Source organism: Schistocerca americana, unplaced genomic scaffold (genome assembly GCF_021461395.2).
Source record: "Schistocerca americana isolate TAMUIC-IGC-003095 unplaced genomic scaffold, iqSchAmer2.1 HiC_scaffold_98, whole genome shotgun sequence".
In the NCBI taxonomy this organism is placed as follows: Eukaryota; Metazoa; Arthropoda; class Insecta; order Orthoptera; family Acrididae; genus Schistocerca; species Schistocerca americana.
This window is the reverse complement of record NW_025726763.1, coordinates 497,501-502,500: the sequence shown is the minus strand read 5'-3', so window position 1 is coordinate 502,500 and position 5,000 is coordinate 497,501. Positions and strand designations below refer to the sequence as shown.

At 62.2% G+C, this 5,000-nt stretch overlaps 1 pseudogene; it reads right to left on the bottom strand.

Annotated features, from left to right (window-relative positions):
* Nucleotides 1-5,000, bottom strand: part of LOC124593408 — a 7,982-nt pseudogene that overhangs the window by 2,033 nt on the left and 949 nt on the right.

The window sequence follows — 5,000 nt, the reverse complement described above, 5'->3', positions numbered from 1 at the left end:
GCGCGAGTCCACGGGCGACATAACGCACTACAGCGTCATGGCGCTTGACCCGGGACCCGTGCGTCCTAAAGCAAGCCTGAAGTACGTGGTTGGCGGTCTCCACGGCCTGGCACCCCGCGCGGCATCTGGTGTCCGCCTCCCGCCCGCGACTGCGCCGTGCCTTCGTAGGGAAGGCGTTGATGCGGGCGCGGAGGGCGTCGATGTATTCACGCCCAGATAGCAGGCGACTGGTGTCGGCGACCCACTGATGTTGGCCACTGACGGCGGCAGAAGATGACAGTGCCGCACCGTCAATGGCGATGTGTAGGCGCGCCGCCCACATTTCCCCAACCTGCGTTGACGATTTGAGGAGGTGGCCCTCCCACATTAGGTGGCGCTCCAGCACCTCGATCTCACGCTGCACCTCATCCATGCCTGCACCGTCGCAGGCTGGCCCTATCTTCTTCAGCGCCAGGAGACGGGACCGACGGAGGGTCGGACCCATCCATCGGCAAGATGGAATGCCGAGGCCCCCCTGGGCAACAGGAGCGTGGAAGTATCCCAGGGGGGTGTCCGCCGGAAGGCGGAACCATCTCCTGACGGCGGCCCGGATGGTAACGTCGGCCGACTTCAATGCACCCACCCGGGTGCGGCTGAGGGCCAGCCCGTGGTACAGGCCAGGGAGAAGTACATTGGTGAGAGCGTGGAGGCGCTGTTGCGGCTTCAGCGGAGCTCGGGAGATGACGTCAAGCTGCTCCACCAGGTGGCTACGTGGATTGAAGACACAGCGACCCGCCGTGGAAAATTGCAGCCCCAGGTACCGGAAGGTTTCACCCACACGCAGGGCAGGCATGGTGGTATTGCCTGCTGTGAAGGTGACATTGCTGTCCACCTTCACCTTCTTCTCGCGCCCTGACGCGACTAAGGCGAGGGTGAAACACTTCCGGGCGTTGATCTGCAGCCCCAGGTGGGCGAGGGCTGCGGTAGCTGCGTCGATGAGGGACTGCAAGCCCCTCGGGGTCGCTGCAAACAGCAAGACGTCATCTGCAAAGGCCGCAGCGTTGACTCTGCGACCGAGGATCCGAGCTCCGATGTGGGAGGGCAGTTGGCCTAAAACGTAGTCCACCGCAAAGTTGAACAGGAGGGGGGAGAGGGGATCGCCCTGGCGAACGCCCCGTGCTGGCTGCACAGACACGCCCACGCCGGCGCCGTCCGCTATCACTGTCGTGCTGCCCTCGTAGCACCGCTCGACATACTCGACAAAGCAATCCGGCAGGCCATGCGCCTTCAGCACGGGGCGAAGGGCAGCATGATCTACCGAATCGAATGCCTTAGATACGTCGATCGATGCCACAAAGACAGAGCGGCAGGAGCGAACTGCGTCGGTGAGAGCAGTGTCCAAGATGAAGGTATTTTCCAACATCCCATCCCGAGGGATGAATGCCCGCTGACGTTCGTCCACAGCACATGCGCGCATCAGGCGTGACGCGAGAACCTTGTGAAAGGTCCGCGCCAACACCGAGCAGACCGTAATGGGGCGAAAGTCAGCGGGGGATGTTGGTGCAGCCGTTTTCGGGAGAAGGGACGTCCGCGCGCGAAGCAGGCGTTCCGGAAGGGCGCGGGCCAGAAGGAAGAGATTCATCACTTTCACCAGGACTTCGTGCGGCAGGCGCCGCAACTCCGCTGGGGTAAGGCCGTCCGGCCCGGCTGCTGATCCCCTGGGCGGCAACGCGGCGGCGACCTCCTCATGTGTGACCGGCCCCCATATGCACTCGAGAGCGACAGGCTCTGAGTGCGGGAGGAGGCGGTCACGAATGAAGCCCGCGGTGGAGATGGGCTTCTTGGTGAAGAGGTCCGCCCAGAAGTCCAGCAGACCAGGGATGGCAGGTGGCGGCTGGAGCAGGGTGCCATCCAAGAGGCCGCGCACGCAACGTGCACGCGACCGTCGGAAGGCATCCTGCGTTCTCGCGTACTCCCAGCGGCGCCGCTTGCGCTTCTGCGTCGGCGGCGCGGCAGGCGGCCGCTTCGATGGTTGGCGCGGCCGCTGTGTCCTGGTGATCGATCTCTCCCCTCTGGACCCGACCGACGCAAGGGCATCCGGGAGCATGCCCAGGATGACATCGGGCGGCGTGCCCCGCCCCAGACCTATGACACGATCCAGGGCAGAGAAACGCTGGGCAGAAGCGGGTAGCCCCGCCAGATGCTCCCAGATGGCGGCGTCAGTCGGCCCCTCCGGCGGCGGCCCGGTGGTGTCGGCCGCGAAGTCCTCGGCTGCGTCGACGGGCGGCGCAGCGGCCTCGCCCGCGTCAGGCAGCGGGCTCGCTGCTCCCCGGCGGGACGCCGGCTCTTCCCCCTGACCGATCTCAAGCGCCTCCATGAATTGGCGGACAAGCTGCTTGTGGGCAGCTTGCCGCCGTCGGCACTTGATTGCCTCGAGCGTTCGGTCGGGGAACATCCTGATGAGTTCTTGATTGACGAAGAAGAACCGGGCGTCCCTCTCAAGGAACAGTTCGGCCTCCGCCTTGGCGAGCGACAGGACTTCTTCCTCCGTCCACCTCGCGCGATGCCTCTCCGTGACGATCTCCGCGTTGGCGGCCGCAAGATGTTGGCGGCGGCGATGGACCCCGAGACCGTTCTTGGTTGTAAAGCTGCGGTGGCACTCACTACAGGTATACATAGCTGCAAAAGTTACAAGATTTTCGGCACGGCCGGTTGGCCGGCTAGGTGCTGGGGGAGTTGGGGTGGCACCTTCAGCGGAAGGGCCACCACTTATTCTCTGCTTACTGCCCCCAACTAAAAAAGGGATAGTGCGAGGGGGGGCTGGTAACCCCCCCAAGCCCCTGGTGCGGTCTTCCACTCTGCGAAATCAGCGGGCCCACGAGAAGGGGAGAAGACCGCAGGAGAGGAGAGGCTAAGAGGGCTAGGCCCATGTATTGCGCATCACTCTCCCTGTAACTATAACCCAAGGAAGGCACCTCGCAGCAGCAGCACGACTACATCAAGACCGCACTTCGAGAAGCCAAGTCCGGATGCAGCCACACCGCTGCCACTTGGCCACCTTAAGAGAGTCATAGTTACTCCCGCCAACTAAGAGAGTCATAGTTACTCCCGCCGTTTACCCGCGCTTGCTTGAATTTCTTCACGTTGACATTCAGAGCACTGGGCAGAAATCACATTGCGTCAACACCCGCTAGGGCCATCGCAATGCTTTGTTTTAATTAGACAGTCGGATTCCCCCAGTCCGTGCCAGTTCTGAGTTGATCGTTGAATGGCGGCCGAAGAGAATCCGCGCACCCGCGCGCCCCCGGAGGAGCACGCTAAGGCGGACGCGGCCTCGCAGCAAGGAAGATCCGTGGGAGGCCAAGGCACGGGACCGAGCTCGGATCCTGCACGCAGGTTGAAGCACCGGGGCGCGAACGCCGCGCAGGCGCGCGCATCCTGCACCGCCGGCCAGCACGAGGCCAACCAACGGCGAGAGCAGACCACGCCCGCGCTAAACGCCCGCACTTACCGGCACCCCTACGGCACTCACCTCGCCCAGGCCCGGCACGTTAGCGCTGACCCACTTCCCGACCAAGCCCGACACGCCCCGATCCTCAGAGCCAATCCTTATCCCGAAGTTACGGATCCAATTTGCCGACTTCCCTTACCTACATTATTCTATCGACTAGAGGCTCTTCACCTTGGAGACCTGCTGCGGATATGGGTACGAACCGGCGCGACACCTCCACGTGGCCCTCTCCCGGATTTTCAAGGTCCGAGGGGAAGATCGGGACACCGCCGCAACTGCGGTGCTCTTCGCGTTCCAAACCCTATCTCCCTGCTAGAGGATTCCAGGGAACTCGAACGCTCATGCAGAAAAGAAAACTCTTCCCCGATCTCCCGACGGCGTCTCCGGGTCCTTTTGGGTTACCCCGACGAGCATCTCTAAAAGAGGGGCCCGACTTGTATCGGTTCCGCTGCCGGGTTCCGGAATAGGAACCGGATTCCCTTTCGCCCAACGGGGGCCAGCACAAAGTGCATCATGCTATGACGGCCCCCATCAACATCGGATTTCTCCTAGGGCTTAGGATCGACTGACTCGTGTGCAACGGATGTTCACACGAAACCCTTCTCCGCGTCAGCCCTCCAGGGCCTCGCTGGAGTATTTGCTACTACCACCAAGATCTGCACCGACGGCGGCTCCAGGCAGGCTCACGCCCAGACCCTTCTGCGCCCACCGCCGCGACCCTCCTACTCGTCAGGGCTTCGCGGCCGGCCGCAAGGACCGGCCATGACTGCCAGACTGACGGCCGAGTATAGGCACGACGCTTCAGCGCCATCCATTTTCAGGGCTAGTTGCTTCGGCAGGTGAGTTGTTACACACTCCTTAGCGGATTCCGACTTCCATGGCCACCGTCCTGCTGTCTTAAGCAACCAACGCCTTTCATGGTTTCCCATGAGCGTCGATTCGGGCGCCTTAACTCGGCGTTTGGTTCATCCCACAGCGCCAGTTCTGCTTACCAAAAGTGGCCCACTTGGCACTCCGATCCGAGTCGTTTGCTCGCGGCTTCAGCATATCAAGCAAGCCGGAGATCTCACCCATTTAAAGTTTGAGAATAGGTTGAGGTCGTTTCGGCCCCAAGGCCTCTAATCATTCGCTTTACCGGATGAGACTCGTACGAGCACCAGCTATCCTGAGGGAAACTTCGGAGGGAACCAGCTACTAGATGGTTCGATTAGTCTTTCGCCCCTATACCCAGCTCCGACGATCGATTTGCACGTCAGAATCGCTACGGACCTCCATCAGGGTTTCCCCTGACTTCGTCCTGGCCAGGCATAGTTCACCATCTTTCGGGTCCCAACGTGTACGCTCTAGGTGCGCCTCACCTCGCAATGAGGACGAGACGCCCCGGGAGTGCAGAGGCCGCCGCCCCGTGAAGGGCGGGGAAGCCCCATCCTCCCTCGGCCCGCGCAAGGCGAGACCTTCACTTTCATTACGCCTTTAGGTTTCGTACAGCCCAATGACTCGCGCACATGTT